General features: G+C 43.0%; 1 long non-coding RNA gene across 5 annotated transcripts in view; it reads right to left on the bottom strand.

The window, feature by feature from the left end:
* Window positions 1-12455, bottom strand: part of LOC116667670 — a 191677-nt gene that overhangs the window by 152979 nt on the left and 26243 nt on the right. The window lies entirely within an intron of this gene.

The raw sequence follows: 12455 nt of genomic DNA, 5'->3' as shown, positions 1-12455 counted from the left end.
AGAACTCTAATTTTGAGGGCTCAGGGGATTTCCTTGCTTTGTTTTTTGGAAAACATTTGCAAGGGTTATGTCCACTAATTCATTCAAAAAACATTTACTGAGAGGCTACTTCTCCTGCCAGGCAATGTGCTTTGCTGGATCTGCTAAGATAAGTGAAATGTAAGCTCATTTAAGTGGGGGAGATGGAAACAAAAAGCAATTTCAGCCTAGAATAAGTGCTGGATGAGAGCATATGCAGAGTGCTGGAGGGAAGGTAGAGGAAGGAATATTCACTCTACCATGAGGGGAAGTCAGAGGGATTCCACACAGGAAGTGATGCTTCAGCTGAATTTCAAAGGATGAATACAGGTCTGCCTGATGGAGGGAAGAGGGTATGTAAAGGCAATGGAGAATTCATAGGGAGTTCAGGGACACTGGACCCTGGCGATGTGCGGGGAAGGCCAGGGATAAGGCCCTGATCAATCAGAATGGGTATCAGCCCTGGGTAGGTCATTGCTCCTTTTTGGAAAACATCCTGACAATACCATAATACATGCCAGCAGGGACTCGGAGGAAATTCTTTCCACTTTTGCTGGAGTCACAGAAAGACTGGGGAGCCCTCCAGCTGAGCCAAGGAATCCCAGCCTCTGTGGCTTGTCCCTAAGGAATATAATAGACTGGATGAGAATTCTCTACTACTTGGGGCCCACTCTATTGGGGTCAAAGGAAAATGGCCTTTGTAAATAGTCCCCTGGGAACCTACTTGATTCAGTAATTACCTAAGTGTCTGTTACAGAATAGAATTTGTGTGGTGCTGCTGGAGTTACGACGTCTGGCACCTGTCATGGAGAGCTTAATCTGTGGAAGATGAAATGGCCATATAAGTCACTACACCACAGGGTGAAGGGAGGCAAAGCAGTCTTTTAGATCTTTATAGGAGAAAGAAAAAGATTATAAGGAGTTTGGCTCTGAGGGTGAGAGCTCCAGGTCTTGCTTGTGTAGCAGACATGACTGATGAGGCTGGGGTGCAAGAATGTAAAAAGCCTGTTTGTGAATACCCATGAGATGCCCTTGGATGCTCCCAAATATATGCATGGGGGAAATGACTGGCAAGGTCCCTCCTTATATGGTCAGGAGAACACACTAATAAAATGTGAATTTTATTGATATTGTAACCTCTTTTGTACCCACAGGCTGGTGAGGTGCAGAGAAATGAGTTACATGTGTAAAAGATACATACATGCATGTGAAATTGGTACTGAAAGCACTGTCATTCAATTCAGTCCCAAACACTGTGGCAGCACAGGTCTCTGTGACCAGGTGCCATATCAGGCATGGATGTGAATCAGCAGGCCTGCAATTACTTCTCGAAATTTCCTAAACCATTTTTGTTAATAAGTAGCAGTGGGGCACAGGGCTCTTCCTCCATCAAATGGGGAACACAATTAGTAAGCCATCTGTCTTGCTCCTAGAATGTACAACCAGAACTTTGTCATTTTGTTCAGTTCTGTATCCTCAGTACCTCAAACAGTGCTGGACACACATCATAGGAACTCAATATTTGTGAATGAATGAACGCTTGGGTTTTATGTATGAGATGGAAGCCTTTCTTTCCTTTCTCCTGCCAAATCTACCTTGAGTCTGTTGACTATGGAAAATTCCACCCTCTCAGTGTAGAGACTGTGGGTGGTTCCCAGGGCATTATGGGTCAGCATGTGGGTGTGGATTCTTGAACAGACACAGGCCCTGGGCTTAGCAGATAGTCCCAAAGGCTCAGAGGGACTTTCAGGCAGAATACTATAAAGTTCATCTTCTTTAAAACATCTTATTTTTCCCATTATAAAAATAACACATGCTCATTAAGTAAAAATTGGAAATGGCAGAAAAATACAAAGTGAAAAAATTACCCATAATCCTCCTACCACAATACAAATTCATCCTTCTCTTTCTTCTAGATTATGGAAAAAGCTTTTAAACCTGCCCTCCCCCACCCCCCTTCAATCTAGTTACAGGGCCAGGGAGAGATCTTTCTAAAACACAGACCTTAAAACACTTCAAAGGCTTCCTGTTGCTCTCAATGTCCAAACTACTCAACAGCACTGGCTCTGCTTGTCTCTTCAGCTTCCTATCCTCCAAGCCCTATCATGTTACACTTGTGCCAAATGGAATTTCCTTCAATTCTTTAAATAAGCTGCACCTTCTCTTGCTGCTTCTGGTCTTTTCCACAAGCTTTTCACTCTGCTTCAAACTCTCTCAACCTTCCTTAGTCCTTTTCCTCTGTTCCCTTGCCTGTTTTCATTGCCTCTTCTCTCTCCAATTCAGAATTTAGATATCACTTTCCCTTAAAACGCCTTCCCTGACTGCCCTCCCCGACTTCCCTACTAAATCCAAGTTTGGAGGTCCTCCTGGGCACTTCAAAACCCCACAAAATTTCTCCCAACATATGGCTCATCACACAGTATCTTCTCTGTGGGGGCATGTCTTTATCCTTAGTGCACAGCCCAGGGCCTAGTTCATGTCACACAGCTCAATAAATATTTGTTGAAGTGAATTTAAATTGAATTATTGTTTACACTCTTAGAAATTTCCCCCCTTAACCTTTGCTTTAATTATACTGTGTTTTCCATTTTCCATAATTATGTAAATTTTATGTTAGGGGCCATATCATATAAAGATTTTAATCTTACTTTTTTTTCCTTTTTTTATTGAGTTATAGTCAATTTACAATGTTGTGTCAATTTCTGGTGTACAGCACAATTCTTCAGTCATATATGAATATACATATATTCATTTTCATATTCTTTTTCACCATGAGCTACAAGATACTGAATATATTTCCCTGTGCTATACAGTATAAATTTGTTTATCTGTTTTATGTATACCAGTAATCCTACTTTCTTAACTTAACATTTTATGAAGTATTTTCAACTTCACCCACTCTTCATAAACTTCGTTTTTAATACCTGTATACTATTCCATCAGGTAGATGTACTCCGATTAATTTATCTTCTATTATTGGACATTCAAGATTGTTTTGTCTGTTACAATTTGCTAATAATTTTGCTATAAGTATCTTTGCTTGTTTTTGGATATAAAGCATTTTTCATATTTTGAATTATTTCCGTAAAAACATCCAAAGTAAAACATTAAGGTCATTAAGTACTTAAAGTTCTCAATACATGTTGCTTAATTGCCTTTGCAAAGTGTTATTTTTTAATTTATATTGCCACCAACAATTTATGTGAGCATTCATTTCATTCACCCTCACCAAAGTCACTTCCTTTTCAACCATTAAAAACTTTCAAAGAATATGCACTTCCCAAAGGCAGCACCAAGGACACAAGGACAACATTTGCCCCTCTCCTCACTGTCTTCCAAGGGCAGTGTCTCAGTTCCGTTTTTCGAGGTCAGTCTTTCCCAGTTCTCACCCCACTAGGCTGTACAGTCACTCTGAGCATCTATTTCCTCGTCTTTGGGGAGTGACATCACTTTAAGTTTGCTCCGTTTATTCTATTTCAAGCCCTTTAAATGGACCTGGGCAACAGCTACCCTCATTCCCCACCCTGTCATCAACACACACACACACACACACACACACACACACACACACACTCATGAATAAGCTAATGTCCACCTGAGGGCAATGTCCACTGAGACCACCTTCCACTCACCTTGTTCTTTTCCTGGCTCTCAGATTCCTTTACTTTTCCCTCTAGTTCCTACTCTTTACTTCCCTCCCTCGCTTCCTTTATCCAATTATATAACAAATTTATCAAGCACCTACTACACCAACCATAAGTGCTGGGATACATGGAAAATAAGGCAGCAGTAGTTCTTGCCTTCACAGAGTTTGTATTCTAGTGGAGAAGAGAGATTAAAAACAGCAAGCAAACTCATACATTAAAAGCTACCGAGTGTTGAAGTGGGGAGTAACTCAGTGGTAGAGCACGTGCTTAGCAGGCATGAGGTCATGGGTTCAATCCCCAGTACCTCCATTAAAAAAAAAAAAAGTTACCCAGTGTGATGGGCATTATAAAGGAAGCAGACAAAGGACCAGAGAGAGAATATCAGAAAAGATCTGCAGTTAGGATAATCCCTACCCCCACTTCTGTCCCCCTTAACCCCTAATTGTACTTTCTTTTCTCCACAGCACCTACCATACCTGACAGAGTACGTATAACATTTCCTGGTTTATTTGTTGACTATCTGTCTCCCCCAACTTGAATGTAAGCTCCAGGAGGATAGGGGCTTTGCAGGTCACTGCTGAGCCTGGCCCACTGCAGTTTCTCAGTAAGTATTTGCTGGAGGCCTTCACAAGTGGAAGGCCTTCTTGGGAGGTATGTGTGAAACTGGGGCCTGAGGATGAGAAAGAGCTGTTGGTGATGGCAGGTGGTGTCAGAGGTCCAGGCAGAGGAAACCACAGATGCAGAGGTTCCAAGGCAGGGAAAAGGGACAGAGAACAGCCCAGCCCAGAGTGGCTAAGTCAGCATGAACAAGGGGGACAGTAACACCAAATGATGACATCTGGCTGGCAGGCAAAGCCCCTATCATACCACACCTTGTAGGCTCTGGTCAGGGGTTTGGAATTCACTCCAAGGGCAATGGAAAGTCACTGAAAGCTTTGCTTTGACACGACACTGGGATATGCCTCCCTGCATTGGCAGAGTATAACTAAAATATTTGTGTGTGGTAGGGAGGGGTGGGATGGGGGTAATTCACATGGTGAGTTCTTGCACAGATTTGTCCTCACCCTGTAACCCATATTCTCCTGTTGGGTGTGGAGGACCAGACTCCTTCTGAGCCTGCTGTTTTGGGATCCTATAATCACCAGGCAATAAACATAAAACTATACTCCCCCCATTATTATATTTCCTTATGTTTTGACATCTAGTCTCTCTAGTGGTTGACCCAAAGGAGAAATCTCCCTCCTGAAGTAGGGTCCACAGCTGCCATTTTGAAGATGATACTAAATCTGACACAGACTTGCCAACTTGGGGGAACATCTTTTATATTTTGTGGTCTTAACATGAAAGTGGAATCATGGCTTTCCCTTGAACTTGGCCCTTTGGTCTGATGGAATGGAATTTTGTCCAGCCTGGTTTATTTTTCTCAGGCCTGTTTGGGGTCTAGTTGCATCTTGCTGTGAGGAGTCAGGTCCTGTAAGAGCAGGAGACAAGACTGGGCTCCAGAGAGTGGGCCCCCACCCTGCCTCCCAGCCCTTGTCATCTGGTGGCCTTCTGTGGGGGATACCTTCCTTCTGGCCTCTGACTCCTGTGGCTTTGGTGCTCTCCCTTCAACAATCCCAGCAAATGACCATAGCTTTGGCTTATTCCACTGGCAGCTCTGCTGTCACTGACCATTTCCCTCTCACCACCCACTTGCCTGGATCCCATTTGCCTTGCCCTTCCTACTAGAGAAGCCCCGCCATTCTGATTCTGCACTTATCAGCTCCACTCAGGGAAGCCACTCTGTAAGCCGTCCCTGAAAGACCTATTTCCCTTTGCCCAAACCTAGGAATCCATGGGATCAGGGGAGCTGGAAGCTGTGAGTAGCACAGAGTTAAGACAAAAGGTGCGAGCGGACATGGGGCAGCAAGCAGACTCAGGAGACTATAACATGAGGCATATTAGAGATGCCATTTCCCCTCTTTCTGGAGCAGTGGGGATGGAGATGGAGGGGTCTTTTCTTTCTTTCTCTCTCTTCCTTCCCCTTCCTCCCTCCATCCCTCCCTCCAACTCTCTTTCTTTCTTTCTTTCTTTCTTTCTTTCTTTCTTTCTTTCTTTCTTTCTTTCTTTCTTTCTTTCTTCCTTTCTTTCTTTCCTTCCTTCCTTCCTTCCTTCCTTCCTTCCTTCCTTCCTTCCTTCCTTCTTTCTTTCTTTCTTTCTTTCTTTCTTCTTTCTCTTTTTATTGTGAGCAAAGGGCCCTACATAAATCCGATTACTGTAATTGAGTTAAATTTACAGCCAACAACTTAGTCTGGCACATATTTAATACGATAACTATTGTTACTGGGTTGCATGGCACTTAGGCACACCCTGTAAGCAATTTATTGCTGTATTATTTCTTTTATTCAGTTAAACCACACTTTGTTTTTCTCATCTCACTTTACTTCTTTAACATCTATAATTGGCATTGATGATATTCCACCATAGTGCTATATGAATATCACATGAGTACATCACATTTTATAGCCATTATTATCATGCAGAGGAAATTAGACACAGAGTCCATATACATAATTAACAAGCAGAAGGGGCCAGTACTATGTTCTGATCCTGGCGTTCTGACTTCAGCCCACATTCTTTCTACAATATCAAACACTGTTGCATAATCACTCTCACCCAGTACACTGGAAGGTCTTAGCATATTTGCCAGCAGTGGGGGGAGTGACTTGGGCAGGGTAAGGACATTCTTGCCCTTAATTGAGACAGAGCTTTGGATTCCAGGGGCTGGTGGTCTTAGGGTAGGAAGGTGGAAGGGGTGAAGGAAGATTTAAAGGAGGTGGGGCTGACAACACAACTCAAGTGGTCTACATTTTCTCTCACCCAATCCAACCCTTGTACTTGAAAAATGCAGAACAAATCTACAACCAGGGTCATTCTTGTGATATCAGGAAGAAGAAAGTCCTTGACCAGAGAATGGTCCCCCTCACTTACATATTGCTCAAAAAGATACAGCCTTTTATTCTAAAACTAGAGTGAAAAGGCATAAAGAGGGGAAAATATAAAGCATCTGGCCTCTGGGTATGTGGTTGTGGAGGTTTGGGGGATGCCTTAGGAGGGTGGGGGGCAGGTGGAGCAGTTAATGGGAGGTGTGTGTGGTGGGGAAGGGAGACTGAAGAGATATACTTCTCCACTCACCAATGTTGCCATGGTCCTACACACTGCAAAAAGAGTAGTCTTTTTTGATAGTCTTTTCTATTTTAGAGTGCCATGCCTATTCCTTTGGGAATAGGAGTCTTCTCCACTTACTTTCTATCATGGAACTTCCATTAATTGGCTTGGCAAGGACAGAGGTCACACTGTCTCTGATGGCAATCAGAATGGCTTAGTGGCTGATGAAATAAGCTGCTTACTTCCAACAGATGGAAAAGCAGTGGGAATTTGTACTCCACTTCATGGTAGTCATGTGAACGCTTTATTTTCCTTGGTCACTGAACCTGTGTAGACTACAGAGGTGACAAGAAAGTGTGAAAAGGTACGAAAGCCAGTTGAGCAATCTGTTCTTTGCAGGCTTGGGAGCCCTGAATAAAAAGCTACTTCGGAATAGGTCAAAAGGATATCCAGCCAGTCATGGTTGCTATAGTAACCAACAAACATGTTTGGCTTCTAGGGGCCCTGCCCCTAATGAGGATGCTGGCTTTTGTTATGAAATTTGTGAACTTCACTTCATCTGTTTCTCCACTATTTATTTTTACAGTTATTAACAGTAACAAATTACTCACTACCTGCAGTAAGCCTTTGCTCAGGTTTGGTGCTAACCCTGGCCCCCACCTCGATCTCTGCTGTGGTCAGTGTCTGGTGAATGGTTCTGACCTCTCTCGTAGCCTGCAGAGGTTTATGGGAACCATGGAAAAGCATGAGGAGACCAGAGCTCTGCTGTGTGACTTTAACCACAAGGGCCCTCAGTTCTATATAAAAAAGGAATAAAAATATCTACCCTACCTCACTTACGGGGTTTTGTGAAAATATATAAAACTTCAGATGTAAAAATAGTTTGAAAATGTTTAGTGCATTATATTCACTTAAGAAGGAGAATAATTTAACACCTCAGTCTACAGATAGAATGCTTACTACAGATGACATATATTTCCTCTTAAGTGTCAATTTTGTGTTGAGAAGGATTCTGAGTCTGCACCTAAGCTCAGCTGCCAACAGCAGCAATCAGTTAGTGATGTCTGAATATGTGTGCCACAGGGAGAAGTGGCATCACAAGTGCTGTGTATTTGCTACCTGGATTTAGGACATTCCTCCATTGCTCCTTATACTGCATTTGGAAGTTGAGCATTCATTACTGCTCTGTAGCTTGTTCAGTGCTGGTCTGCCAGAACTGACTCATGGGAGATAAACTACTAACATTTCAGGCTGAAACCTGAAATGATTTTGTTTTTTCAAAGCAACACTTGACAAATAAAAGAGAAGCAGACAGAGAAAATAAAAACAGTCCATAATCTCATCATTCCTTGGTAACTTTCAACATTTTGGTTATGGATTTCTTGCCTTTGATTTCATTTACTATTCTTTTTTAAATGATCACTGCTTGCTGTGTGGAGAGTGGATTGTAGGCAGACAGTGTCGATGCAGAGAGACCCATTGGGAGGCTCTTATAGAAGTCTAGGGAAGAGATGCTGGTGTGGAGATGGTAAAAGGTTGTTGGATTGAGCATAGAGGCAAAGGGACTTGCTGATGGACTGGATGTAAGGAAGGAAGGCATGAAAAGGATGATGTCCAGATTTCTAGTCCCATTTCTGGTGAAAAGATGATCCAATTACAGGGGTGGAGAACAATGGGAGAGAAACGGGTGTGTTGGGGGGAGGCACAGTGGTGGAAATCAAGAGTTCAATTTTGGATATGAGAAGTCTGAAAGAAAATTTCACACCCCGGTAAAGATTTCGTGCTGGCAGTTGGATATATGGTGAAAGCTCCGGGGAAGAGGATTGGACTGAAGATTTTAACCTGAGGATCATCAGCATAGAGAGGATGGAAAAGAGCTAGGACTGGTCTAGAGAAGTTAAATGAAGATGGAGAGGAAGTCTGAGGACTGGGACCTGAGGCCCTCCAAAATGTATCTGTCAGAAAGAGGAGAAGAATGCAGCAAAGGAGACCAGCCAGTCACCAGTAAGAAGTCTAGGAGAGGGTGCAGTGGTGGGTACCAAGGATAGAGGGTAGTTTAAGAGAAAGGAAGTGCTTCCACTCACTTTACACACACACTTTCATACATATAGTACATGTATGTACATATGCATATTTCTCATTGAATATGTATATTTTTTACATAAATATAGGGCTTTTTCATTTATCAAGAGCTTTTCCTCATGCCCTTAAAAAACCTTCTAAAATATTATTTACAGTATTCCATCCCTACAGATGTAACCTTCAAAGGAACATCCGTGTATGAACATCTTGTGTTCCCTTAGGTTAAATTCCCTGAAGTGGAATTACTGGTGGATATAAACATCTTTAAGGCTTTTGATACATGCTGTCAAATTATGTTTCGGAAAGGCTGTACCATGGCTGTTCCCTCCAACCGCAGTCAACTGAAACCAAGTATTTGGCAACCACTGTTACCGTAAGAAAAGAAAAAAGAAAAAAATATATAATGCTATCTATTTTCTTCCCATTTGCAAGACTTGACTCAGAGGTTAAACGTGTCTCAATGTAAGGCTTCTTGTGTGCAGTCTGAGTGGTGAGCAAGTTGATCCCTATACCCAAACCTTCTTAAGTATGAAAAAAATGAATGTAAACATCACCCAGGTCAGCCATTCAGGGCAAGAGAGCTGGGGAGGAGGAGAAAAGCTGGCCCCAGGCCAGTTTCTCTGGTGAGGGGTGGAGTAGATCTTGGTCAGCAGTTTGGGAGATTGTGTGGTTCCCACAACTCGCAACGCCTCCTCTCCTCTCGGCCTGACTTCCTGTGGGCCCAGCCTGGGAAAGGGCGTGGCCACTGAGAGGCAGAAGTAACTCTCATAAGCCTGGCAGTGAGAGCCCAGATGTGATGGGTGGTGGAGCCCGTGTTGCCCTGTGAACAACCGCCCAAATTGCCCAACTAAACAACCAACAAAGGGATGCAAGCAGACTGCCCCACATATTATGACCCTGGCTGATGGGGTGGAGCCATTTCAGTTATAACTGGTCTCTGTGTAGAGATCTTAGGAATCCTCCGCTCAGCCTTTCTGGGCATCTCTCCAGCTGAAGCGGAAAGACCCTCTGTGTTGTAAAACGACAGTCGGGCTCGGCATCTTTCGGTTGGCCGGCATCATTGCACAGGACAATTGCACCACGCTGTTATGTTCTCAGTGTGGAAACTGCAGATACTGAGGTGAGAGGAATCTTGTGAATGTGTGGGACACAAAGATAGGTCAAAAATGGGGATTGTGGCAATCCAGTATATAATACCTCTCATTTCATAACCATGCCAATAAGAACAGGAAATCTTTTAAAAAATGCAACCCAAAGGAAAAAAAGAAAGCATCACAGTCCTTTGCTTTCTGGATGGCACTAACACTTGAAATACTTTCTATAGTAGCCAAGAAAGAATTCCTGAGACAGAACAACCATGTAAGTGAGCACACACATCAAGTCCAAAGGGAACTGTTCTGTGAGAAGTTAAAAATGAAAATGTAAAGTTTTCAAAAGAAGTAACTGGAACTCAGTTTCTTTAGATGTTTCTCTTTTTAAATTATAAAATAATAAATGTCTTATAAACCATTCAACTAATGGAGAAGTGTATAAAGAAAAGCTGGTCTTTCCTCATTCCCTCAAACTTCACTTCTACTCTCCAATAGTTAGATGTGTATTTTCCAGAGATTTGTCCCTGCAATTACAAACATAATTTATATAAGAGTATGTTATATGGCCTATGTATAGTATGTTTATCAAACTGCTAACATACAGCTTTCCACAATATATACCCAAGTACATAACTTTGAAATGAGATTATACTACACAAATTCCGCAACTTGTTTTAAATTTTAAATGCAATTTCTCTTTGCCGCTTGGCAGGTAGTTTAACTTTCATCCATGCTTTATGAAAACAAACAAACAAAAACATTTTGAGCCAAAGACTACCAGATTCATTCATTCAGCTATTATTCAGCTTGTTGCCTGCCAACTATGTATCAGGCCCTGTTCAGGGTGCTAGGAGTAAATGAGATGACAAAAAACCTTGCCTTGTGGAACTGACCTTTTGGTGGAGGAAGGTAGACAATGAACAAGTATAATACATGGCATGTCACAGGTTGCTAGCAGGGCATGTTGGGGCTTTGTAAGGCTAGGACAGGCCTCAAAAAAAAAGTGACATGAGCTGAGATCTGAGGCAGGTGGGGTAATGCCAGGTGGATGTCTGGAGGAAGGGTATCCTAGGTAGAAGGAAGCGAAGGTTCAAGAATTATGAGGAAGAAGGTGCCTGGCTTGTTCAGACAGGAAAGAGGCAAGTGTGGCTGGGGAATGGTGAGGACAGGGAGAATGCAGGAGGTGGTCAGAAAGGATTGTGAGAGACTTGTAGGCCATCTGGAGGGCTTGGGGCTTTTACTCTGAGTGGGACAAGATGTCACCGGGGATTTTGGGCAGAGTAGTCTCATGATCTGATGTAGGTTAAAATGTGATCCCTCCAGCTGCTGTTGAGAGTAGACTCCAGTGGGCAAGGGCAGAAGCGGGGAGACCAGTGAGGAAGCTACTGCAACAATGCAGGGGAGTGAAGATGAGCTTTAGGTCAAGGCGTTGGCAGTGGAGGTGGTGGCACTGTTGGATTCTGGGTACATCTCCAAGGCAGAGTCAACAGGATTTGCCAGTGGATCAGATGTGGGATGCGAGACAAAGAACAAAATCAAAGATGACCTATCAGGACAAAGCAACACATGGAGTGTTCCTAATGAGAGATTTACTAGTCAGTACAAGAAATAAAAACAACATGAGAGCACGGATGACAAGAGAGACTGGAACATGGAGAACCTGGAGGAGCATTACGGATCCCTTCTCCTTCATCTTTTGCCTCCATAATTTCACGTGCTATGCCACATCCGTGTCCTGTCTGTACTAGCCCTTCTCAAATTACCCTGAGACCCCGAAAGGCAGAGGAGAATAACCAATTATTCCCAGCTGCCCAGAGCCCAAAGCTTGTGGTACCTCCCACTACAAGCAAGGCATTGTGTTAATGCCTTATATTTTTTTAAAATAATGTCAATATTGGATTCTACTCCAAAATACCTGTTTCTTTTAACATATTCATTCTTACAGTCCAGTAATATTGCTGGTCTTGTATGATGGCTCCCTGACAGACACCAAGAATCCCTAAGGAGACATACAAGGTTTTGTGATGCTTGGGCCCATGCCATTCCAAGTGCATGCCCAGGGGGACCGCTTCCCCAAAAGTGCTCACTTATTCATTAACGGCTGGTCCGAGAAGCACCTACACACTCTCGGGACCATGCTGTATACCTGTGCTGAGAAGAGCAGGTGACAGGGTTGGGTGCGCTACCAGTGTTCTTCTCACCAGCTCTGGCTTTTCCATATCTACACCACAGTACTGGCCCTACCTTCAGATGGAAATATACCTTTCTTCCCTCCTTACAACATTCTACCCATCCTTGACTTTTAACTCCTTTACAGCCTTCCTCAAATTTCACACCCTATTCACGATGTCTTATGCTACCATCAAAGTGATAACTCAATCCAGTGAATTCTTAGAGTGTTTATTTTCTATAGGGAGGTATTATACACACTGAGAAGAGCAAAGTTTTGGAGTCAGAAGGTTTGAAATCA

This window comes from Camelus ferus, chromosome 12 (assembly GCF_009834535.1).
Source record: "Camelus ferus isolate YT-003-E chromosome 12, BCGSAC_Cfer_1.0, whole genome shotgun sequence".
Lineage (NCBI taxonomy): Eukaryota > Metazoa > Chordata > Mammalia > Artiodactyla > Camelidae > Camelus > Camelus ferus.
Note: the sequence above shows the minus strand (reverse complement) of the source record. Positions and strands in the feature narration are given on the sequence as shown.